Raw genomic sequence first — 26,739 nt, forward strand, 5'->3', positions numbered from 1 at the left:
AGCCCTCTAACAAGTGCTGGAACCACCAGCCTCAGTCTCTTCAGAGATTCAACTCCACCAAAAGCTAGACGTTTAAAAAATGGATCTAGCCAGTTATTTTGTGGATATTAACAAACTTATTCTAAAGTTTATATAGGGAGGCAGAAGACCCAGAAGAACCAACACAATTTTGAAGGAGAAGAATAAAGCTGGAGAGCTGATGCTACTCCACTTTATGACTTACTATCAACATAAAGCTGCTGTAACCAAGACAGCGTAGTATTGACAGAAGAAGAGACAAATAGATCAACAGGACAGAACAGAGAGCCCAGAAATACACCCACATAAATATAGTCAACTGATCTTTGACAAAGGAGCAAAGAAAAACAATGGAGCAAAGACAGTCTTTTCAACCATGGTACTGGGACAACTGATGTCCACATGCAAAAAAATGAATCTAGACACAGACATTATATTCTTCACAAAAATTCACTCAAAATGGATCACAGGCTTAAACATAAAATGCAAAGCTATAAAACTCCTAGAAGATAACATAGGAGAATACCTACATGACCTTGGGTATGGCAATGAACTTTTTTTTTTTTTTTGAGGTTGGGTCAGCCAATCTAGAGTGTTTGATCTACTGATTATTTTCTATATACCAGACAGATCATCCAAGGATCCTACAATGTAGGAAAGTGAGACTCAGAGTAAGTGAACGTCCAAAGCCTCAGTGCTGTGAAGAGGGGAGATAGGATTGAAGCCCAAGACTGCCTGGTCTCAGAGCTCATATCTTCCCACCGTGCCCCGGGGACTCTAGGTTACCACTTTATTATGCAAGGACATAACTCAGGAACAGCCAGGTGGAAGAGATGCATAGGGCAAGCTATGTGGGAAGTGGTGAAGAGCTTCTATACCCTCTCCAGGTGTACCACTGTCCTGGAATCTCTGTGTGTTCACTAACTTGGAAGCTTGGTGATGACTTTTTAAGATACAACACCAAAGGCACACAATCCATGAAATAAATAACTGATAAACGGAACTTTCATTAAAAAAAAAAATCTTCTGCACTGTGAAAGACAATGTCAAGAGAGTGAGAAAACAAGCCACGGACTGGGAGAAAAAATTTGCAAAAGACACAGCTAATAAAAGACTGCCATCCAAATTATATGAAGGACTCTCAAAACTGAACAAGAAAACAAAAGCCCTGTTTAAAAAAGTGGGCCACAGACCTTAACACACACCTCACGAAAGAGGATACAGAGATGGCAAATAAGCATATGAAAAGATGTTCCATACCCCCCACATCATATGTTACCAGGGAAATGTAAATGAAAACAACGAGACACCACTACCCACAGATATGAATGGCCAAAATCCCGAATACTGACAACCCCAAATGCTGACAGGTACCTGGAGCAACAGGAACTCTCATTCACTGCTGGTGGGAAATCAAAATGGTGCAGCCTCTTAGGAAGACAGTTTGGCAGTTCCTTACGAAACTAAACATGCTCTTATCACATCTGATTTAGCTATCGTACTCTTTGGTATTCACCCAGATCAGCTGAAAGCTTATGTGTACACAAGACCCTGCACACGGATATTTATAGCATAACTGTCAAAACTTGGAAGCAACCAAGATGTCCTTCAATAGGTGAATGGATCAATAAACTGTGGTACGTCTTTATTCAGCACAAAAGGAAGTGGGTTATCAAGCCATGAAAAGACATGGAGGAACTTTAAATGCATGTTACTAAGTGAAAGAGGTCAATCTGAAAAGGCTACATACTGTATGATTCCAACTATATGACATTTTTGAAAAGGCAAAACTGTGGAAACAATAAAAAGATCAGTAGTCGGCAGGGGTTGGGGGGCAGGGATGAATAGGCAGAGCACAGGGGATTTTTAGAGCAGTGAAAATACTCTGTATGATACCATAATGATGAATGTCATTATATATGTCATTATATGTCATTATATATTCATCCAAACCCATGGAATGTGTAACACCAAGAGTGAACCATAATGTGAGCTATGGACTTTGGGTGATTATGATGTGTCAGTGTAGGTTCATCAGTTGTAACAAATGTATCCTCTGGTGGGAAATGTTGAAAACGGGGGAGGATATGCATGTGTATGGGCAGAGTGTATATGGAAATCTCTGTGCCTTCCCCTCAATTTTGCTGTGAACCTTGAACTGCTCTAAAAAATAAAGTCTTCCTTAAAAAATGGACATGACTATCCTTAGTAACTGAAATAATATTTTTTAGGGCCCAAAGTGACAAAAAATTTATGGACTAAGACTGAGTGTTGTTATGGTTGCTAAGTACCAGTGGGAAAGAAAGTATTCAACTCAACACAGTTAAGAGTGGTTACCAGGGAGAGATTATTTCATGTGTATATTTCACTGAGTTGAGACTCCTTAATCCACCCAAATAAATATATATGTTCATGGTTTTTTTTTTTTATGTTCATGTTTTTTTAAATTGTGGGAACCAAAGTCCATAGTTTAGTCTCGGGGGAGTCTGACTATCTAGCCAGGCTTCTAGAGCAGAACAAACTTAAGTGTACTAAAGGCTGCTTGGTGAGTCCATAAAACTGGAACAAAGAAGTCCCTACAAGAAAAGTGCTGCCCAGATGCTTCTGCTGACTGGTCTGGGAGTACTGTTCTCTAGCAGGTACTAGCAAATGGTTCAAGTTCCTCCCAGTATCTCCGAACACAATGCTGCAAGATGGCATGTTTTTAGAATGGTTCAAGCCCTTATCAATAGAGATTGTTTCTGATTTCTTCTAGTGGTGGGAGAGAGCCTCAGTTAGATACTAATCTTTCTTGTAATATACAGGATATTCTGAGTGTTCACTTTCTAAGAGGTGTGTCTACATGTCTATTAGATATGCCTAAGCCAGGTATTTGCTGGCAAAAAGCAAAACGCTAACTTTCTGGAGAGGCACCCATTCTTAACAGCTGGAATATTCTCTTTGAGGTCTTACACAGAGTGGTTCACGGTTTCCTTATGGACTGGCCTGATCAGGTCCAGATTTTCTTTTAATGGTAATACCAACATATTATTATTAAATTTTCATTTCAGTAATAGGAGCTAAGGGATGCAAAACAAGTAAACCATAATATTCCACAAAGATCACTGTCCACTGTGGCACATCTACCCTCATGACTATAATTTTCATGGAAATATCAACTCTGTGATAAATTATTAAAGCTCCTTTCCCTCCTCTGTTTACAAATCTAAGCCTTCGTCTCATCACTCGCCTTTTCTTCCACTACAAGAAATTCTGTCAACAAAGTGCAGAATTATACAAACAGCTCATACAACACAACAACAACAACAAAAACCAAACAACCCAATCGAAAAATGTGAAGAAGACCTTAATAGACATTTCTCCAAAGAAGGCATTCAGATGGCCAGTGGGCGCATGAAAAGATGCTCAACATCCCTAATAATTAGAGAAATAATAATTCTCAAATTATTAATTCACAAATCAAAACTACAATGAGATACTACCTCACACAGGTCCGAACTGTCATCCTCAAAAAGTTTACAAATAACAAATGCTGAAGAGGGTGTGGAGAAAAGGGAGCCCACCTACACTGTTGGTGGGAATGTAAGTTGGTGCAGCCACTATGGAAAACAGTATGAAGGTTCCTCAGAAAACTAAAAATAGAATTACCATATGATCCAGCAATCCCACTCCTGGGCATATACCTGACAAAACTGTAATTCAAAAAGATACACATGCACCCCTATGTTCACAGAAGCACTATTCACAATAGCCAAAACATGGAAACAACCTAAATGCCCATCGGCAGATGAATGGATAAAGAAGATGTGGGGTATATGTGTGTGTGTGTGTGTGTGTGTGTGTGTGTGTGTGTGTGTGTGTGTGTGTGTGTGTGTGTGTGTGTATGTATATATGTACATATATACATACATACACACATATACAATGGAATACTACTCAGCCATAAAAAGAACAAAATAATGTCATTTGCAGCAACATGCATTCAACTAGAGATTATCATACTAAGTCAGAAAGAGAAAGACAAATACCTTATAATTTATATTGGGAATCTAAAATATGGCACAAATGAACCTATCTACAAAACAGAAACAGATTCACAGACATAGAGCACAGACTTGTGGTTGCCAAGGGGGAAGGGGAGAGGGATGGACTGGGAATTTGGGGTTGGTTGATGCAAATTACTTCATTTAGAACGGATAAACAAGGTCCTACTGTATAGCACAGGGAAGTATATCCAATCTCCTGGGATAAATCATAATGGAAAAGAATGTGTATGTGTATAAAACAGAGTCACTTTGCTGTACAGCAGAGATTGGCACAGCATTGTAAATCAACTCTACTTCAATAATAATAAAAAAAAAAGGCCAGAATTAAGCACTGCCTCTCTTCCTTTTCCAAATTTGGGAATAGTGTGTTGAGCACTTTTGGGAAACAAAGTGAATATAAGATTCAGAGGCATGGTTCAATTCTTGAAACTTTTGTGAATTGGTGCTTATTAACATACGAGCTAACAAAAGACCACCACATTTCCTTTTATAATCTCAAATTTAAATCTGGGCATGGTGGATTCTGGAAGTTAACATTTATTTATAACATAATTCTTTAAAATAGAATGAATATAGAAAAGCTATGGTTGAAGCTCTACTTCCCTGGAAGCCAGGGAATAGGGCTCCTGCTGGGTTGATTCCAAAGGTAGATAAATGGTTTACATAACGTGTTTCAGGAAAAGCTCTTGTACTGAAGATGCTAAATTAATCGGCATATACAAGCCAGTATAAATACATATTCTTGTATATTGGCATTACAAGCTAATATAAATACATATTCTGTCCCCTACTCCTCTCTCACACAAATGGTATGTACACTGGCCTGACCTTGCTTTTCTCACTTAATGTCTCTTAGAGATCTTTTCATATCAGAACCTAAAAAGCTATTTCATCCTTTTTTTTTTTTTTTTTTTTACTACTTCATCCTTTTTGTTGTTCCTACATGCACTTTTGGGTAGCTGCATGGTACGCTATTATGTGGATATGCTATACTTTGCTTAACAATCATTTATTGATAGATATGTAGTATTGTTAACCTGAGGCTACTGTATGCATACTGAAGGATAAAGCAAATGAGAAATTATGGGATATCCTATTTCTATCATCTCTGTGTCCTTGGAAACCCAGGATTCTCACTGTGGAAGAAGAAAGACATATATGTAAAGCTTTGAAATAATGACCAAACCAGTAGCAATGAACATCTTGAGTTTTGAAATCAAGTCTTCTTGGGAGAAATGGCTGATTCCAGGGACAAGAAATGTAGAAGATGACCCTGGAATATCTTATTATGAAAGCCAGGAAGGAAGCTATCAAAAACTACAAGGGTCACATCAAAAAGGACTCAGAGCTACCTTGGGTACATAGAATCATAGATATTTTAGGACTAAAAGGGGCCAGAGAAATAATCTCATCATTAACCCACCTATTAAGCACTGCCTATCTGCCCAACACTGCACTAATTTTGCAGAGGAAAGAAAAGACACGGTGATATTATCTATGATTTCTATAACTGTGCAGTCCAATAGGTTAGCCAGTAGCCACATGTAGCCATTTACATTTAAATTAATTAAAGTGTAAAAAATTTTGCTTCTCAGTCTCATTAGCTGTGCTTCAAGTGCTCAATAGCCATATGTGCCTTGTCCCAGCCACGGTCATCTCCTGTCGAGGATCATGATAGTGTCCCGAGAAGTCTACAGGCTTCCATCCCTACCATTCTCAACTCCATATCCAACATGACCCTACATCTGATGTGGGTCCGACGTTACTCTGCCTAAACCCCTCCAACAGCTTCTCCTCCCACTCAGAGTGAAAGCCAAACTCCATACAATATACAGTCTATCTATCTGGCTCCTTGTCACCTCTCTGATCTTACGCCACTCTCTCTTCCCCTGCTCAGTCGGCTCCCCACTCTTCTCCTGCACGCTCTTGCCAGCGCCCCCATGGCTCACACTCTCACCTCCTCCAGGTCTGTACTCCAACACACCTTCTTAGGGAGGCCTGCTCTGCCCATCCGAGAGTATACTGTATCCCTGACCCAAACCTGGCATTCTTTATCCCTCTTCCTCTAGCGCTTATCATACTTGACATTTTATATATTTGTTTCTTACCTGTTTTCTCCACTGAAATGTTAGCTTTCTGAAGGCAAGAGCTCGGTTTTGCTCTCTTTTCTACCCCTCAGCTCTTGACATGCAGCAGCTACTCAAGTATTTATTGAATGAATGGAGGAATTTCTTCATGGGTTCATTCGTTATAGCAGACTTCATCAGTGGGTGAGTGAAGGGAAAACTCTTTGTGAAGAGTTGGTGAGGGGTAACTTATACGAAGGGATGTTGAAAAGGAGATGACTGGTGGTTTCCACTGCCATGAAGAAATGGGTTCAATGGCTTGCAACCGAGAGGACCATTAAGTATTAATAATGCCTCTCTTCCCGCCTTTTAAAAAAAATGTGTTTGATAAACTGAGGAATGAGTACTTCTCAAATTTTAATAACTGTATGAATGACATGAGGATTTCATTAAAATGCAGATTTTTATTCCATTGGTCTGGGGTGTGACTTGAGATTCTCCATTCCTGCCTAGTAATGTTGATGCTGCTGGTCTGTGAACCACACTTTGAGCATCATGGAATTAGATGACTACCAGTAGCACCCTTTGGGTCCATAACTTCATAACATGTGAGTGTTTCCTAAAAATTGAGTCCAGTTGATACAATCATAAGGTCATCACCCTAACAAGATTTATATTACACAAATAAACCCATACGTTTTCTGGTTAAAGGAATCATTTCCCAGCTACTTATATTTTTATTTTCTGAATACTCAATCAAGTACCTCCCAGGAAAATTAAATGTTTATGATTTATTAAAGAAAATGAATTTGGCCTCTAGGAGTATTTGAATAAGATACTTAATATTCACAAATAACATACTTCAAAATTTCTGAATTATAAATAACTCATCTCAACCAAATTCATTATATAAATATGTAATAAGGTTCCCACGCATAGGTATAACACAACGTAATCCTTACATTATCCTCTTCAGGGAATAAGGTGACAAATAATCACATTCAATATTTATGAAATTAGTATTTGAAGGTGAAGGAGGGTTTACAATGAGAATCTAAATATCTATAGCATAAAGTATTTTCAGAATTTGCTGGGTATCTCGATCTGCATCCTTATTCTAGCTAGTGGAGGCAGAAGAGGAATTTCTTCACAGACAATAAAAAACTCTCTGGAAGAGCCATAGAGACAGGGCGAGGGACGACTCAGCCATGGACAAGGCTCAAACCACACTGCAGGTTCCCTTGGCCAAGCCTCACGGCCTCTGCCACGGCGCATCACTGATGATCACAAAGTACATGCGATGGATCCCAGAAACTCTGCCACTGCTCACCCCAAAACCCAGCCTCTCCCCTGCTACCCTCACCAAAAGAAATGGACTCTGCAAAGAGTGGCAGTTTGGGTCACATCCTTGAGCTTTAATTGTGGGATTGGACTTCGAAAAGCCCCAAAGTTCGCATTCCTGCCCTACCGAGAAAAACCTGGGAGAAATGGCTCCCAACCTGGGTTGTTAAAATCTAAGTGTAGAGAACAGATTTATAAATATAGACATGCATGTTTATATCATATAATCAAGATTACAGCTATCTTACATATCCTGAAAGAAAGGCAAAGTTCCCAGCTCTCAAAATTTGGAAGTATTTTCAAAAATAACTCTTACAAAGGCATTTGGTAGAGATGAATCCTCAAAATTGTGTAACATAGTAACACACAATAACACAGTAACCTATAATATAATGAACTATCATGTTACATAATTCTAGTTTGAATAAAAACGTGTAAATATCAACTTATTCCACGGACATTTGAGAATGTCCTCTGCACTGCGCTAAGCTGATTCCTTAGAATTCAAACGGGATTATTCTGGCAGATGATGTTAAGTATGGGTGACAGTGCTAGGCTTGGGCTACAAAATGTTTAAAAATGAGACTGGCCCAATTACCCTCTGATACAATCTGAGAAGTTACAGAAATTACTTAAATCAGTCCACTACAGGTGATTTTTCTCATCCTTGGTGCTTTGAAGATTCATAATCAATGCCTTAGATGAAACAATTTAAAGAACCATTTAGGGAGATTAGTGATCATGTAAGGGTATTCCTGAATTTCTTGATTTTGAGAGATCTATGGACCGTGTTCCCTACAGACATCAATTGTGTCCTGAGTTGACCTTCGGGCCCCTCTGCATCTCCTGAATTTCCATTACTGCAAATATTTCACTGTGCCACAGTTATTTACATATCTGTTTCTCTGAGTACAAGACAAGCTCCTTAAAATCAAAAATTGTGTTCTTGTTATCTCAGAATCCCCATAGTGCTTTGTTCGTAGAGATTTTTGCATCAAATATTTATTTAATATGTGGAGAAATCTCTGAGGAGTTTTTACTTGGCCATCGTATGAAAAGAATGGAAAGAATCTTCCTCTTTTCATTTCTGAAATTTCAGTTTTGGTCGTCATGGTTAGATACAGAAAGGCTGAGTTTATCGGATGTTGTCAGACAATTTGTGGACTATTTTGCTTTTGTTTCTGTCTTCCTAGGAATAACATTTCTTTTCAGTTCATATCTGTAATATGTATTTTAAGAGTGGAAGGGAGAAACATTAAAGTTGACACCTTTGTAGTTCCTTTAGATCAAGGAAGTTCTTGAAAGCAGATTGCCCTACAGACATGAAACCATCCTTCTCTGTCATCTTGACTTCCTCTTATTTTTCTCTTGATAGACACAAGATCAGTTTTGAGTTTTCCCTGTTTTGTTAAGTACTTCTGAATGTTTTTTAGGCACTTTTAGAAAATTTCATACAAGTGATGGAACCTTCAAATGCACATACATACATCCAAAACTCTGCATATAATTTCAGGGGTTAACAGACTTCCAGAAGTCCACACACGGATCCTAAATGTATGAATGTGTTCCTAACACCCCCGAAATCCATTGCTAGACAAAGGCCCAAAAGAAATGTGTGCATACATTCACCAAGAGTCATACACTAAATGTTCAGAGCATAGCCATTCACAATAGCTCACCAACCACAGAACAGACAATATTCTGTGGTATATTCCCATAATGCAACGAGAAAAAACAATTTACAACTGCACACAATGATGTGGATAAAACTCACAAACATAATATTAAATGAAGGAAGCTAGATACAGAAGGTATTACCAGGTGATTTCATCTATCTAAAGTATAAAAACAGATTATCTTTAGTTAAAGGAGTGGCTAGAAGCAAACACGAGCTTCCTTCTGGGATGGTGGTGAGGTTCTGTTTCTTGACTTGAGGGGCGTTTACCTGGATGTGTTTCTGAAAATGTATTGAACTAAATGACGTGCATTTTTTGACATGTATATGCTAACCTTCAATAAAAGGTTAGAAGAAAACACCTGTTTCAGAGTAAGAAATTAAAGGAAAAAAGAGAATGCATGTATGTTTGTATGCATGGAAAGCACCTGGCCAAAACGTTACCACCATCAACCTCCACAGAGGGTGGCCTTCAGGAGTAGGACACTTGGCTAGAGAGTGAGCCTCAACCACCTAGCATCTTTAGACATATTCATTCATTTAGTGATTCTGGAAGAGTTTGGGATACTGATTGCAAATGTCAAGTATCTACTAATTAAGACACCATTAACGTCCTCAAAGGTAGGTAAATACATGAAAAATCAAAACAAAAAGTATTATAGTAAGTCAGACTATAATTAATGTTTTACAGCTATTTGTTTTAAATACTAGCTATACCTGGCGAAGCACACCTTCCAGAAGATCACTGTAAGTATTAATAAAATATCAGTGTGCTTTATTTATTCATATATTCCATTGTAAACACAATATGATCTCCTTCTTCTCAGATATAACACTTAAGAAGCCCAAAAAGCTGACGGTTAAGAGAATGACAAGTGGTTATCTATAACCAAATATAGGGTTCTGAAGGTATAGGTTGATTCTGTCAAAAGTCTCAGAAATTTTCACAAATTCTTTTAGGTAATGCATAAAATTCAAAATAACAGACACACATTTAATGTTACATGTTGTGGAAACTCTACAATGGATTTATTTCTGGTTACTTTTTTTAATTGAAGTATAGTTGATGTACAATATTATATAAGTTACAGCTGTACAATATAGTGATTCACAATTTTTAAAGGTTATACTCCATTTATAGTTAAAAATATTCCCTGTGTTGTACAATATATCCTTGAAGCTTATTTTTTTTTTAACATCTTTATTGGAGTATAATTGGTTACAATGGTGTGTTAGTTTCTGCTTTATAACAAAGTGAATCAGTTATACATATACATATGTTCCCATATCTCTTCCCTCTTGCATTTCCCTCCCTCCCACCCTCCCTATCCCACCCCTCCAGGTGGTCACAAAGCACCGAGCTGATCTCCCTGTGCTATGTGGCTGCTTCCCACTAGCTATAGGTTTTATATTTGGTAGTGTATATATGTCCATGCCACTCTTAACTCCATCCCAGCTTACCTCTCCCCTTCCCCATGTCCTCAAGTCCATTCTCTAGTAGGTCTGTGTATTTATTCCCGTCCTGAACATAGGGGTGCATGTATCTTTTCAAATTAGTGTTTTTGGTTTTTTGGATATATACCCAGGAGTGGAATTGCTGGCTCATATGGTAGTTCTTTTAGTTTTTTGAGAAACCTCCATAGTGTTTTCCACAGTTGTTGCACCAATTTACATTTCCACCGACAGTGTTCCCTTTTCTCCACATCCTTGCCAACATTTGTCATTTGTGTTCTTTCTGATAGCTTTTGACAGGTGTGAGGTGATATCTCACTGTGGTTTTGATGTGCATTTTCCTGATGATCAGTGATGCTGAGCATCTCTTCATGTGCCTGTTGGCCATCTGCATGTCTTCTTTGGAAAAATGCCTATTCAGGTCTTCTGCTCATTTTTCAGTCGGGTTGTTTGTTTCTGAGTTGTAAGAGCTGCTTATATATATTGGATATTAACCTCTTATCGGTCATATCATTTGTAAATATTTTCTCCCATTCGGTAGGTTGTCTTTTCATTTTGTCAGTGATTTCCTTTGCTCTGCAAAGCTTTTAAGTTTAACTAGGTCCCATTTGTACAAAGGACTTTTTAAAGTTCAGGTAACAAACAGTCAAGAAATGCCTATACTTTTTCAGGTCCTCATTACCCATTTGTCAGTGTCAGCACTGATAAATGAGCAGGTAGGTTTCACAAAGTCAGACAGATGCCTGGTGCATCCATCGTCAATGGGCACAAATGGACGAAAATCATATTTAGCTGAACCCCATATAGACAGGTATTTTATAGAGACAGAGGGCAAAAGTTGCTCAAGGTGACTCAGGGAAGCCTCTCCAGAGGAGGTGGGATTTGAATAAAGTCTTTAGGAGGATTTGATGGGTAGAGAGCAAGCAGAAAGGCACTCTAGGCTGGAGCCAAAACCACAGACAAAGGAGTTCAAGGTATTCTGAGTGCCCTAGGATTTTGGCAAAAAGTTCCCCTCACTCACTCATATTTGGAGTTATTTTCTTAGAACCAATTCCCAGAGGTAGAATACCTAGATCATGGTTCTTGCCACAGGTTGACAAATTATTAAGCTTGCACTGAAGGTAACTTTTTAAAAAAATTTTTTAATTTATTTATTTTTTTATACAGCAGGTTCTTATTAGTCATCAATTTTATACACATCAGTGTATACATGTCAATCCCAAATGTCCAATTCATCACACCAGCCCCACCCCCCCGCCACTTTCCCCCTTTGGTGTCCATACGTTTGTCCTCTACATCTGTGTCTCAATTTCTGCCCTGCAAACTGGTTCATCTGTACCATTTTTCTAGGTTCCACATATATGCGTTAATATACAATATTTGTTTTTCTCTTTCTGACTTACTTCACTCTGTAAGACAGTCTCTAGATCCATCCATATCTCAGCAAATGACCCAATTTCGTTCCTTTTTATGGCTGAATAATATTCCATTGTATACATGTACCACATCTTCTTTAACCATTCGTCTGTCGATGGGCATTTAGGTTGCTTCCATGACCTGGCTATTGTAAAAATGTTGCAATGAACATTGGGGTGCATGTGTCTTTTTGAATTATGGTTTTCTCTGGGTATATGCCCAGGAGTGGGATTGCTGGATTCTATGGTAATTTTATTTTTAGTTTTTTTTTTTTCCCCCCGGTACGCGGGCCTCTCACTGCTGCGGCCTCTCCTGTCACAGAGCACAGGCTCCGGACGCACAGGCTCCGGACACACAGACTCAGCAGCCATGGCTCACGGGCCCAGCCACTCCAGGTCATGTGGGATCCTCCCGGACCGGGGCATGAACTCACGTCCCCTGCATCGGCAGGCAGACTCTCAACCACTGCGCCACCAGGGAAGCCCTTATTTTTAGTTTTTTAAGGAACCTCCATACTGTTCTCCACAGTGGCTGTATCCATTTACATTCCCACCAACAGTGCAAGAGGGTTCCCTTTTCTCCCCACCCTCTCCAGCATTTGTTGTTTGTGGATTTTCTGATGATGCCCACTCTAACTGGTGTGAGGTGGTACCTCATTGTACTTTTGATTTGCATTTCTCTAATAATTAGTGATGTTGAGCAGCTTTTCATGTGCTTCTTGGCCATCTGTATGTCTTCTTTGGAGCAATGTCTATTTAGATCTTCTGCCCATTTTTGGATTGGGTTTTTTTTTTTTTTTTAATATTGAGCTGCATGAGCTGTTTATATATTTTGGAGATTAATCCTTTGTCCATTGATTTGTTTGCAAACATTTTCTCCCATTCTGAGGGTTGTCTTTTCATCGTTTATGGTTTCCTTTGCTGTGCAAAAGCTTTTAAGTTTCATTAGGTCCCATTTGTTTATTTTTGTTTTTATTTCCATTACTCTAAGAGGTGGATCAAAAAAGATCTTGCTGTGATTTATGTCAAAGAGTGTTCTTCCTATGTTTTCCTCTAAGAGTTTTATACTGTCCGGTCTTACAATTAGGTCTCTAATCCATTTTGAGTTTATTTTTGTGTATGGTGTTAGGGGGTGTTCTAATTTCATTCTTTTACATGTAGCTGTCCAGTTTTCCCAGCACCACTTATTGAAGAGACTGTCTTTTCTCCATTGTATATCCTTGCCTCCTTTGTCATAGATTAGTTGACCATAGGTGCGTGGGTTTACCTCCGGGCTTTCTATCTTGTTCCATTGATCTATGTTTCTGTTTTTGTGCCAGTACCATATTGTCATGATTACTGTAGCTTTGTAGTATAGTCTGAAGACATGGAGTCTGATTTCTCCAGCTCCATTTTTTTCCCTCAAGACTGCTTTGGCTATTCGGGGTCTTTTGTGTCTCCACACAAATTTTAAGATTTTTTGTTTGAGTTCCGTAAAAAATGCCACTGGTAATTTGATAGGGATTGCACTGAATCTGTAGATTGCTTTGGGTAGTATAATCATTTTCACAATATTGATTCTTCCAATCCAAGAACATGGTATATCTCTCCATCTGTTGGTATCATCTTTAATTTCTTTCATTAGTGTCTTATAGTTTTCTGCATACAGGTCTTTTGTCTCCCTAGGTAGGTTTATTCCTAGGTATTTTATTCTTTTTTGTTGTAATGGTAAATGGGAGTGTTTCCGTAATTTCTCTTTCAGATTTTTCATCATTAGTGTATAGGAATGCAAGAGATTTCTGTGCATTAATTTTGTATTCTACAACTTTACCGAATTCATTGATTAGTTCTAGTAGTTTTCTGGTGGCATCTTTAGGATTCTCTATGTATAGTATCATGTCATCTGCAAACAGTGACAGTTTTACTTCTTCTTTTCCAATTTGTATTCCTTTTTTTTTTTCTTCTCTGATTGCCGTGGCTAGGACTTCCAAAACTATGTTGAATAATAGTGGTGAGAGTGGACATCCTTGTCCTGTTCCTGATCTTAGAGGAAATGCTTTCAGTTTTTCACTGTTGAGGATGATGTCTGCTGTGGGTTTGTCGTATATTGCCTTTATTATGTTGAGGTAGGTTCCCTCTACGCCCACTTTCTGGAGAGTTTTTATCATAAATGGGTGTTGAATTTTGTCAAAAGCTTTATTGAGATGATCATATGGTTTTTATTCTTCTATTTGTTAATATGGTATATCACATTGATTGATTTGCATATATTGAAGAATCCTTGCATCCCTGGGATAAATCCCACTTGATCATGGTGTATGATCCTTTTAATGTGCTATTGGATTCTGTTTGCTAGTATTCTGTTGAGGATTTTTGCATCTATATTCATCAGTGATATTGGTCTGCAATTTTCTTTTTTTGTAGTATCTTTGTCTGGTTTTGGTATCAGGGTGATAGTGACCTCATAGAATGAGTTTGGGAGTGTTCCTTCCTCTGCAATATTTTGGAAGAGTTTGAGAAGGATGGGTGTTAGCTCTTCTCTAAATGTTTGATAGAATTCACCAGTGAAGCCATCTGGTCCTGGACTTCTGTTTGTTGGAAGATTTTTTTTTTTTTTTTTTTTTGCGTTATGCGTACCTCTCACTGTTGTGGCCTCTGCCACTGCGGAGCACAGGCTCCGGACGTGCAGGGGCAGCAGCCATGGCTCACGGGCCCAGCCGGTCCGTGGCATGTGGGATCCTCCCGGACCGGGGCATGAACCCATGTCCTCTGCATCGGCAGGCGGACTCTCAACCACTGTGCCACCAGGGAAGCCCTGTTTGTTGGAAGATTTTTAATCACAGTTTCAATTTCATTACTTGTGATTGGTCTGTTCATATTTTCTATTTCTTCCTGGTTCAGTCTTGGGAGGTTATACCTTTCTAAGAATTTGTCCATTTCCTCCAGGTTGTCCATTTTATTGGCATATAGTTGCTTGTAGTAGTCTCTTAGGATGCTTTGTACTTCTGCGGTGTCTGTTGTAACTTCTCCTTTTTCATTCCTAATTTTATTGATTCCTCTCCCTCCTTTTCTTGATGAGTCTGGCTAATGGTTTATCAATTTTGTTTATCTTCTCAAAAAGCAGCTTTTAGTTTTATTGATCTTTGCTATCGTCTCCTTCATTTCTTTTTCATTTATTTCTGCTCTGATCTTTATGATTTCTTTCCTTCTGCTAACTTTGGGTTTTGTTTGTTCTTCTTTCTCTAGTTCCTTCAGGTGTAAGGTTAGATTGTTTGAGATTTTTCTTGTTTCTTGAGGTAGGCTTGTATATAAACTTCCCTCTTAGAACTGCTTTTGCTGCATCCCATAGGTTTTGGATCATCGTGTATTCATTGTCATTTGTCTCTAGGTGGCTTTTGATTTCCTCTTTGATTTCTTCAGTGATCTCTTGGTTATTTAGTATTGTTTAGCCTCCATGTGTTTGTGTTTTTTACGTTTTTTCCCCCTGTAATTCATTTCTAATCTCATAGCATTGTGGTCAGAAAAGATGCTTGATAGGATTTCAATTTTCTTAAATTTACTGAGGCTTGATTTGTGACCCAAGATGTGATCTATCCTGGAGAATGTTCCATGCGCACTTGAGAAGAAAGTGTAATCTGCTGTTTTTGGATGGAATGTCCTGTAAATATCAATTAAATCTATCTGGTGTACTGTGTCATTTAAAGCTTCTGTTTCCTTATTTATTTTCATTTTGGATGATCTGTCCATTGGTGTAAGTGAGGTGTTAAAGTCCCCCACTATTACTGTGTTACTGTCGATTTCCTCTTTTATAGCTGTTAGCAGTTGCCTTATGTATTGAGGTGCTCCTATGTTGGGTGCATATATATTGATAATTGTTATATCTCCTTCTGGGATTGATCCCTTGATCGTTACGTAGTGTCCTTCCTTGTCTCTTGTAACATTCTTTATTTTAAAGTCTATTTTATCTGATATGAGTATTGCTACTACAGCTTTCTTTTGATTTCCATTTGCATGGAATATCTTTTTCCATCCCCTCACTTTCAGTATGTGTCTCTAGGTCTGAAGTGGGTCTCTTGTAGACAACATATATATGGGTCTTGTTTTTGTATCCATTCAGCAAGCCTGTGTCTTTTGGTTGGAGCATTTAATCCATTCACATTTAAGGTAATTATCAATATGTATGTTCCTGTGACCATTTTCTTAATTGTTTTGGGTTTGTTTTTGTAGGTCTGAAGGTAATTTTGGATAGGACATTTCTGGATAAACTTCTGGATAAATTCTTAGAAAAATGGTCTATCATTGGCCTCTTGAATATAGCCATTGGCTTTTGTACTAAGAATAACAAATATTAATGTGGAACAAATTAATCAATTAAGACAAAAATTTCCAACAGGAAAACAAATACATTTTCCTAAGTTTGAGATGCATGCTTTGCAAAATGCCCTAAGCCATAATTTTAATAACATAGTAACTCCCAGTTGGGAAATGTAAGATAATTACCATGAGAAAAAGAGTTCTTTATCCTTCACTTTGAAATGGAAATCATGCACTCAGTTGACTTTTGTAGGTCTTCTGCATGTAGGTGTATTTGTCTGGAAATTTAAAAGATACTTTTTTCTGCCTCAAACAACCTAGTAGGCTAAAGCTACAATAAATACAATCTTAGTACCAATACAGGACAAGAGCATTCAAATGATTTTGATACTCTTTAGGGACTCAGGAACCTGAGAACAGCAATATAGTGGGTCTATGATATGCAAAATTCCTATAATAGCAAAAACCTATTAATGTTCTCAAGAATTAAGCCTTTACAAAGCCCCAGTGCCAACCACAGCAGCTGGCATAGCGTACTTAAATTGAACTGTCGAAATAACGAAGGCTAAGAAAAAGGAGGGACCAGTTGGACAAAGGAAAGTAGCAAAAATACTATCTTCTTTAGCACAAAATATGAATGTGGTCCTTAAATCTTGACGTTAGAAAGAGAGAAAGAAGATGGTGGTTATGAGTTTGGGCAAACAGAATTAAAAAAATATATTAGAGATATAAATGAGGCAAATTAACTTGTTTATGATCAAAAGAATGAAACATTTGTTGAACACACACTGTGTGCCACGTACCGCGCTGTGAAAACTTTATATGCGTGTTCTAATTTAAACCTCACAACAAACTTAGGAGGTAGGTGCTATTGTTATCAACCCATTTTTCAGATGATGAACCTGAGTCTTAGAGAGGTTAAGTAAATTGCTCAAGGCCACATAACTAGGATGTGGCACAGCCAGCATCTGAACTCAAGTGGTCTGGTTCCAGCCTCCTTGTCTGTTTACTCCTCTGGTGTATTTCCATAATACAGCTTCCACAGGCGTATAAAGAGAAATCTCTGCCCGTAAACACAGTTTCTACCCTAGCTCTCCTAATCCTTTATTTTTCATAAGCCTCAATAATACTTAAAACCAAAAAAAGCGTTTTGTCAAGTGTTTATTTTTGTCAGACAAGGCAATAAGAACTTTCCATGGATTATTTACTTTCCACAATAACTTCATGAGGTGGACACTTTTCTTCTTTATTTTAAAGAAAACTAAAAAATAGAGAAGTTAGAAACAACCAAAATATGCAACATTATACAAATGGTTAAAAATAAGTGATGATATATCAGAATTGGGGGATATTTTGTAGCCATTACAAATAATGTTTCATGGAAGAGTTAAAATACGTGGTAAAAATGATTATACTAAAAACCTAATAGCAAGGACATCCTTTCTCACTCCTACTCAACATCATAGTGGGAATCCTAGTTAGTGCAATAAGAAAAATAAATAAAAGGTACTCAGGTTGGACAGAAAGAAATAAAACAGTCTTCATCTGCAGACAGCATGACTGTTCTATGCAGAAAATCGCAAAGAATCTACAAAGGAACTCCTAGTACTAATAAGTGAGTATAGCAAGATCATAGGATATAAGGTCATAAATAAATAACAATTGCCTTTCTATATACCAGTAATAAACAACTGGAATTTGAAATGTAAAAAAATACCTCTTACAATAGCAACAAAAGAAAATTGAAATACTTAGGCATAAATCTAACACAATATGTACAGGATATGTATGCAGAAAACTACAAAACATGAGAGAAAGAAATCAAAGAAGATCTAAATAAGTGGAGAAATATTCCATGTTCATGGATTGGAAGAAGAAACAGATTCTTTGAACAGACCAATCGGTAGAAGTGAAATGGAATCTGTAAAAAAAAAAAAACAAAACCTCCCTGCACACAAAAGTCCAGAACCAGATGGTTTCACTGGGGAATGCTACCAAACATACAAAGAAGAACTTATACCAATCCTTCTCAAACTCTTCCAAAAGACTGAAGCAGAGGGACCACTCCCAAAGTCATTCTACAAAGCCACCATTACCCTGATACCAAAACCAGAAAAAGACACTACCAAAAAAAGAAAAATCCTCAACAAAATATTGGCAAACTGAATCCAACAACACACAGAGGGATCATACACAATGATCAGGTTGGATTCATCACAGGGTCACAAGGATGGTTCAACATACATAAGTCAATTACACCACATCAACAAAAGAAAAGACAAAAATGACACAATCATCTCAAGAGGTGCAGAAAAACCATTTGATAAAATTCAACATCCACTTATGATAAAAACTCTCACCAAAATAGGTATAGAGGGAACATATCTCAATATAATAAAAGTTATTTATGACAAACCCATAGCCAGCCAGCATAATACTCAGCGGTGAAAAGCTGTAAGCCTTCCCACTAAAATCTGGAACAAGACAAGGATGCCTACTCTCAACACGTCTATTCAACATAGTTTTGGCAGTCCTAGCCATAGCAATCAGACAAGAAAAAGAAAGAAAAAGCATACAAATTGGAAGGGAAGAGGTAAAATTGTCATTATATGCAGATGACAGGATACTCTATATAGAAAACCCTAAAAAGAAGTGATAAATGAATTCAGCAAGGTAGCAGGATAGAAGATTAACATACAGAAATCAGTCGCATTTCTTTACACTAATAATGAAATATCAGAAAGAGAAAGTAAAAAAAAAAAAATCCCTTTTAAAATCATGTCAAACAGATGTAGAGAACAAACATATGGACACCAAGGAGGGAAAGTGGCGGGGTGGTGGTGGTGGTGGTAGTGTGATGAATTGGGAGATTGGGATTGACATGTATACACTAATATATATAAAATGGATAACTAATAAGAACCTGCTGTATAAAAAAATAAATAAAATAAAATTCAAAAATTAAAAAAAAATCACAACAAAAAAGTACCTAGGAATAAACCTGACCAAGGAGGTGAAAGAATTATATGCTGAAAACTATAAAACACTGATAAAGGAAATTGAAGATGATTCAAAGAAATGGAAAGATATTCCACGCTCTTGTGTGGAAGAATTAATACTGTTAAAATGGCCATACTACCCAGAGCAATCTACAGATTTAATGCAATCCCTATCAAATTACCCATGGAATTTTTCACAAAACTAGAACAAATAATCCTAAAATTTATATGAAACCACAGAAGACCCAGAATTGCCAAAGCAATCCTGAGGAAAAAGAACCAAGCTGGAGACATAACCCTCCCAGACTTCAGATAATACTACAAAACCACAGTAATGAAAACAGCATGGTATTGGCACAAAAACAGACATATGGATCAATGGAACAGAATACAGGGCGTAGAAATAAACCCACACACCCACAGTCAATTAATCTTTGACAAAGAAGGCAAGAATATACAATGGAGAAAAGACAGTCTCTTCAGCAAGTGGTGTTGGGAAAGCTGGACAGCCACATGTAAATCAATGAAGTTAGAACACTCCCTCATACCATACACAAAAATAACCTCAAAATGGCTTAAAAACTTAAAGACATGACACCAGAAAACTCCTAGAAGAAAACATAGGAAAAACATTCTCTGACATAAATTGCAGCAATGTTTTCTTAGGTCAGTCTCCCAAAGCAAAAGAAATAAAAGCAAAAATAAACAAAGAGGACCTAAATCAAATTTATAAGCTTTTGCACAGCAAAGGAAATTGTAAACAAAACGAACACAACCTATGGACTGGGAGAAAATATTTGCTAACAATGCAACCAAGAAGGGCTTAATTTCCAAAATACACAAACAGCTCAAACAACTCAATACCAAAAACCAAATAACCCAATCAAAAAATGGGCAGAAGACCTAAATAGACATTTCTCCAAACAAGGCATACAGGTGGACAAGAGGCACATGAAAAGATGCTCATCATCACTAATTATTAGAGAAATGTAAATCAAAAACTACAATAAGGTATCACCTCACACTGGTCAGAATGGCAACAATCAAAAAGTCTACAAATAATAAATGCTGAGAGGGTGTGGAGAAAAGGGAACCCTCCTACACTGTTGGTGGGAATGTAAATTGCTGCTGCCACTATGGAGAACGGTATGGAGGTTCCTTAAAAAGCTAAAAATAGAGCTACCATCTGATCCAGCAATCCCACTCTTGGGCAGGTATCTGGAAAAGATGAAAACTCTAATTAGAAAAGATATATGCACCCCAATGTTCATCAAAGCACTATTTACAATAGCCAAGACATGGAAGCAACCTAAATGTCCATCAACAGATGAATGGATAAAGCAGATGTGGTACCTATATAAAATGGATATTACTCAGCCATAAAATTGAATGAAATAATGTCATTTGCAACAATATGGATGGACCTAGAGATTGTCATACTAAGTGAAGTAAGTCATGCAAAGACAAATATCATATGATATCACTTATTTGTGGAATCTAAAAAAGGATACAAATGACCTTATCTACAAAACAGAAACAGACTCTCAGACATAGAAAACAATCCTATGATTACCAAAAGGGAAGGGGGATGGGATAAGTCAGGAGTTAGGGATTAACAGATACAAACTACTATATATTTAATATATAAACAACAAGGACCTATTGTATAGCGCAGAGAACTATATTCAATAACTTGTAATAACCTATAATGGAAAAGAATATATGTGTACATATGTACATATAGATACATACATATATATCTAACTGAATTACTTTACTGTACACTTGAAACTAACACATTATAAATTAACTATACTTCAATTTAAAAAGCTTGAAAAAATAAAATGGGCAAAAGAACTTAACAGATGTCTCAACAAAGAAGATGGCAAACAGCATATGAAGAGTTGCTCAACATCATTTGTCAGTAGGAAAATGAAAATCAAAACAAGAATGAGATACCACTACATTCCTATATTAGAATGGCTAAAATACAGAAAACAGACAATACCAATTGCTGGTGAAGATGCAGAGCAAAGTAACTATCATTCATTGTTAGTGGGGATGCAAAATGGTACAGCTACTCTGGAAGACAGTTTGGCAGTTTCTTACAAAGCCAAATATAGTCTGACAGTACAATCCAGCAATTGCACTCCTAAGTATTTACCCAACTGATTTGAAAATTTATGTTCACACAAAATCTGCTCACACATGTTTATGACAGTTTTATTTATAACTGCCAAGAAATGGAAGCAACGAAGATGTCCTTCAATAGGAGAATAAACAAACTGTGGTACGTCTATACAATGGAATGCTATTCAGTGATAAAACAAATGCTCAAGCCATGCAAAACACTGAATCTTAAATGTACATTTCTAAGTGAAAGAAGCCAGTCTACATACTATTTATTTGACTTTCTGAAAAAGGCAGAATTATAGAGAGAAAAAACCCGTGGTTGCCAGGGCTTCAGATAAGGATGGATAGGTGAAACACAGACAAATTTTTAGGACAGTGAAAGTGTTCTGTGATACTGTAAAGGTGGATACATGATATTATGCATTTGCCAAAATGCACAGAACTTAGCACCCGGAGTGAAAGTTAATATATGAAGATTAAAACTATGATTTAGGAGGTTAGGGATTCCAGGATGGAATGCATACTGTGACAAAAGAATTTGATTGTATTACAAATGTATGAAATAACCTCCATGAAGGGAGTAGGGTGAGGGAGGTAGGGAAGGTGCTGACTTAGATAGTTTTAGAAATGAGCAGTCTGTAAGACTAAAGGCAAAACACCATACATAAGCACTCCATTCTAACTGATAAAGTTTGTTTCTCATAGGGGTACAGGTAATCAAAACCACGATACATATATGCTGGAATTAGACAATTAAATAGATGACAGATGGTACAAGTCAAATTTCTCAATGTTAGAGTGAGAAGTTTCAAACAAGCAAGAAGAAAAGGCTAGAATGATCCATTTGGTAATGGATTACAGTTAGAGAAATCGGTATGAACTCATACTTGGCTAAATATAGATACAGATAGATGTATGTATATATATATGTATTTATAGATATGCATTATGCACAAGTTAGTATACCCACATATATTTCCTTGCTCTTTTAGCTGAGAGGGCTTAGAAGCAATAACATCTCAGTAGTAACAAGCACACATACCACCCAGATCTTGGTTTCTAATACCGAGATCTTCAATAAAAGGAACCAAGGATCCTTGACAAAACGGCTACTGCTAAGATGGGGACAGGGAATATACAAGCATCTAGTTGTGTCAAAAAATGTCCAAAAATATAAACCAAAGCGAAACACGATTATGGAATATGTCAATGAAACACAGGAGCCAACTTAAAGAGCTACCGGTGGCCAATGCTGGAACAACTTGACTAAGAAAATAAATAATATTGGCTTATAACTCAAAATATAAAATAAATACCTATGACTCTACGCTGATATGAAAAACGGTTGAATAAATAAATAAATAAATAAATGTGGTAGAAGAGACAATCTCCCATGAGAAGAATTTCAAATGATTTATGTAGCTATCTGCTATCAAGGAGGTAGAGCATAACTCCCTTCTCAAGTGTGGGCTGTGCGTAGTGACTTCCTCTCAAAGAGTTCAGTCTGGAAAGGGGATGACTTTACAGTAGAGAAACTTGGAAAATACTACCTTAACCAAATAATCAAAGTCAATGTTAACAACGATGAATCACCTTGACAGTATATATTCTTGATATGGTGTGATGAAAATGGTACATCTGTTGTCTTTCCCAGAAAACCTATCATCTGAGTCTGATCTTGAAAAAATATCAGACAAATCACAAGTGAGGAACATTCTCCTAAATACCTGACCAGTATCCCTCAAATTGGCCAGTTCGTCAACAACAAGGAAAGTCTGAGAAACTGGAACAATCAAAGGAGTCTAAGGAGACAGGACCACTAAATATGAAGTGATATCCTGGAAGGGGTGCAGGAACAGAAAAAGGATACTACGTAAAAACAAGGAAGTCTGAATAAACAATAGACTTCCGTTACTAATAACGCATCAATACTGACTCATAAAAATGCTAAAAGATAAAAATTGTCAATTCATAATTCTCTATCCTTTAAAATATCCTCTAGGAATGAAGGTAAAAGAAAGACCTTCTCAAACGAAGAAAAGCGTTGGTGAATTTGTAGCCAGCAGACCTGTTTTATGAGAATTTCTAGGGGAAGTTCTTCTGTCAGAGAGGAAATGATACCAGTCAGAAACTTAGAACATCAGAAATGAAGGAAGAACAACAGCAACGTAACCAAAAATAATTCCAAAAATGGGAAGGGGATGAAGTGAAAACTGACTTTAAAAGATATAGATGGCTGTTTGAAAAAAAAAAATTATTGCAGAGGAAATTCATTCTCCAATATGGTTGGGACAATATTAAAGTCCTTTCAAAAACTTCACTGAAAAAGGTAGGATATGAAACTAAATATACAGTGTAAACTAAAATTTGTTTCTATGTATTAAATATAGAAACACTCAGAGCTCTGGGTGGTGGCATTTTAGGAGATTTTAAAAAACAGTTTTATGTTTCCCAATGTTCAACAGAAGTACTATTACACTTATTATCAGGGAAAGATAACCATGATTTAAAAATCCACTGTCTTGCTGGACTTCGTCTTAGACTCTTGGCGTAAACATTTCCCTTTAGGCACACAATATAAGCTTCAATGACTCATCTGAATGTAAATCTGGCTCACAGACTTTAAACCAAATAGATAAAAAAGAAGAATTCCTGTAATATCCTAGGACACATAGGCTTGCTGCTATCATCTACTGGCTCAGAACCCACATCTAAGTATCTCAAAAGACTTATGAACAAGATCAAATCTTGTTAATTTCCACATCATACGTGTTAAGAAGACAGTGAAAAAGAAATTATGACTCTGATTGAAGGGAATGCATGTAGTTTTTAAAGCACAATGCTTAGTGCAATTAAACCTGTTGCAAAATGTGATGTCAACATTATTCTCCTAACTGCTTCTGTCCTATTTCTTCATAAACAAGGGATGAAGACTAACCCCCAAATGTGATATTGATTGCATTATGCTGTTATCTGAGTACACCAGAGGAAGGAGACTGATATTTCAGAAGTCAGCTGAATGTGCGTCACCGGGGAGGAATAGTGAACAGCTACTATTTCCTGTCCTGCCTTCTTCCAGGGCCAGACCTCCCCACTGTCAGAGCTGAGCCTACAGTGGTATCTCACCCACACTGACTCAGAATTGGGGTAGAGGGATCGCAGGACCTACACTAGATCAGTCCGTGTCCTTCCCCAAGGTTTTCTAACAGTAGCTGCTGGGAAAAAAACAGGAATAGCTGGTGACCATGTTTCCAGGCTTGGGGAGAGGTGGAAGTAGAGCCCTTGGCCTCTATTAGCCCAAGGCCAGCGCCACACCAGCTCTTCCTGTGGACTTTGCCTTTGAACTGGCTTAAAATGGGTTTCTGCCACCTGTATCCTCCATAGTTTGGAGTTATATAGTAACTTAGTAACTGCATTCTTTTGAATCAGGAAAACATCGGGGGTGGTGAATAATGAAACTTTCTTTTTTCAGAAATCCTTTGGGTTCAAGTGACGTGGCTCTTACAATGTGTGAGGTATTTTGGCACTTAACTCCAGTCTCTCTCAGTACCACATTCTGATACAATTATCCGTTTAACCAGTCTCTGTCCTAGGCTGTTTAAGCTGTTAGGCTGTTTTCTCTTTGAAGTCAAGAATTCGTTTTTTGGACTTTGTAGCTCCAGAACCAAAGTTTGTATCTGCGTGGCACACAGTGGGCACTTAATACATGTCAGTTGATTTTAAAAGAATTAAATATAATCATTTTTCCCCTATTACGGAATTATTTCACTCCTTCAAACTTAATTGGAAATTTGTGGCTTGGCTGGAAAACTTAATTTATTTAAGAAAAAGGGGGTTATTAACCCATTTAGTAGCATAAGAAACTACAAAGAGAATGATTAAACTAATTAAGAAAACAAATTGTTTCAAGCAGGTCATAGCCATTTAAATCATATAGAAATAATTTGTGGGCTGAGTTACAAATAATGTGCCACTACCTATTCATCCTAGGTCCCTGAGGATGTCTATTAAGTCACACTTTGTTAGCTTGATTCATTTACTATTTCTACCTGAAATATTCTACAAATCAACTTTTCATTAACCTTTTATTTGAAAGGTGATACCTGGAGTTATACACAAAATTTGCTCACAAACATAAATTCTCTTAAAATCTACAAAATATAACAGAAGGGGGGAGCCAAACCTAATAAAATTCTTGCTTATTTTTGTCTTGTATTTAACTCTTTCAGAAACATTCTAATTTTATTCATGCCCCAGGCACATACTACTCAGTATAAATACCTAAAATCAAATCTCATTACCACTCTCTAATCTAATGTTTATTATCATTAACGATTGACTGGACAGGGGTACAGTACAAAAGCCTACTCATACCTCATTCCTGGATACTGTCTAGTATAACGACCTTCAAACTAGGTGTCCAAATTCACTTCACCCTCAGTCTTCCCTTTCTTAGCTGTTGGAGCTGCATCCTTCTGCGTGATTGGGCCAAGAACCCTGAAGTCGTCCTTGACTTCTCTCCTTCTCTCTCACCTCACATTTAATTCATCAGAAGATCCTAGGACTCCATTTTCAAAATCCACCCAGAATGTAACACTTTCCACGGCCTCCAATGTGACTACAATCTCTCTCTCTCCCCATGAGGCACCACATGAGCTGCTCAGGAGTCAGAGTTTAGTGACATTGCTATGTAAAACTATTTCCATTCTCACCTGCTGATTTACGTGAACAAGCTTTTCCAGTGCTTACATATCTAAAAACCAAGAAGTGGAGGACTGATGTTAACCCCCTGCTGCCTATAGATAACAAATTCATTTTTAAAAAGCACCCAAGTCATTCAATGATGCCTTTACAGTTATAATTTAATATTTAATAATTATTTCTAAATATATATAAAATATTTATTTTGTTTTGACAATTGTATACTACTACTAACTATCATTCAACTCAGAAGAAAAATTTTAAAGGAAACTTACGGTCATTAGAAATTTTAAAACATTAAGCTTTAAATATATACTTATTTTTGATACATGAAAGTATAAGAGTGTGATCAATAAGAGACTTTCAATCGTAAAAATACATTACAACTTGGAGGTGCCACGTTAACCCTGGGCAGCTCACATCTGGACACTTAACACGAAGGAAGATTATCTTCCGTTTTATTTAAGACACTTATGTTTGGGTCTTTGTTACTGTAGCTAAATCTGTATATTGACTAATACATTGTCATAATTTAAAAGTAATCAGGTCTGGACAAAGATTCATTACAATAGGATAAAATTCTACGTGGCAGATAGAATG

The 26,739-nt window shown here is 37.2% G+C and overlaps 1 protein-coding gene across 6 annotated transcripts in view; it reads right to left on the bottom strand.

Moving 5' to 3' along the window:
- The window catches only part of RAPGEF4 (Rap guanine nucleotide exchange factor 4), a 316,664-nt gene that overhangs the window by 94,559 nt on the left and 195,366 nt on the right, over positions 1 to 26,739 (bottom strand). The window lies entirely within an intron of this gene.

This window comes from Pseudorca crassidens, chromosome 6 (assembly GCF_039906515.1).
Source record: "Pseudorca crassidens isolate mPseCra1 chromosome 6, mPseCra1.hap1, whole genome shotgun sequence".
Lineage (NCBI taxonomy): Eukaryota > Metazoa > Chordata > Mammalia > Artiodactyla > Delphinidae > Pseudorca > Pseudorca crassidens.